Source organism: Macadamia integrifolia, chromosome 3, assembly GCF_013358625.1.
Source record: "Macadamia integrifolia cultivar HAES 741 chromosome 3, SCU_Mint_v3, whole genome shotgun sequence".
In the NCBI taxonomy this organism is placed as follows: domain Eukaryota; kingdom Viridiplantae; phylum Streptophyta; class Magnoliopsida; order Proteales; family Proteaceae; genus Macadamia; species Macadamia integrifolia.
The window spans coordinates 24822881-24823810 of record NC_056559.1 but is presented as its reverse complement, the minus strand read 5'-3'; the positions used below and the strand labels follow the sequence as shown (position 1 = coordinate 24823810).

At 28.6% G+C, this 930-nt stretch overlaps 1 protein-coding gene across 2 annotated transcripts in view; it reads left to right on the top strand.

Annotated features, from left to right (window-relative positions):
• The window catches only part of LOC122074010 ((6-4)DNA photolyase), a 16786-nt gene that overhangs the window by 1599 nt on the left and 14257 nt on the right, over window positions 1-930 (top strand). The window lies entirely within an intron of this gene.

The following is a 930-nucleotide window of genomic DNA, read 5'->3' as shown; positions in this document are numbered from 1 at the left end:
AAAAAAAAACTGATTTATAAGTTTATTTGTATCACTTATACTGACTTCAAAGTTATTGTGGCAAGGAAGATTCGGTCTAGCAAAAAATGCAGTAGAGATTGTTAGGCTTACTAGAACTATAATTCAAAATAACAAGATTTTATCGTAACTTTCTCTCTTCTTCAAATATATCTGTTCTTTCTCAGATTCTTCCATTATTATTTGGTTGTAAGCTATTACTTGTAAAGCTTACTTTTCTTCATTGTTCTAACATGCTAGTCAAAATATTGTATTATAATAGCATGGTTTATTCAACAAAATCAAAAGTATTGGCCATAGTTGTCAAGGCGATGAGGCGATCATCAAAATTCAACATTAAGCCACATCAAATCATCAAAAATCAACATTATGCCACATGAAGTCATCAAAAAAATCAAATTAAGTTGCATCAAATCGTAAAAAATGAACATAGAATTAGAAGATAGCAAAACTGAAGAACCAAGTTATTGAAAGTTTGAAACAATCAAAACATATATTGGTTTATACAGTTCTTGGAAATGATGATTGTCCTGGTCTACCTAGTCTCATGTTTGGTTTATACTCTTCGGGAAAATATGATATTATCTATAAGTAATTAAATTGCACTCAATTTAGGAAAATGTTCTTGTTCTGTAATAAGTTTGATTTGTTAAATGATTTTATTTTTACATAAGAATTTATGTATTAGGTAGAGCGCAAAACTAGCTTTTCAACAAATTCAAAATTGCTTAAATCTAATTTATAGTGAAGGAGTTATGTCCTGGTCAAACCTTAATTGGTGTGCGCAAATGCTGCTTAAAGTCGCCTTGAATGGAAATAAATTTTTAGAAATCAAAACAATAAATTAGTATACCGCTCTTTTGTGTTTTAATGATGTTCTATCACAATGAAATTCTTGAATCTTTTAGATTT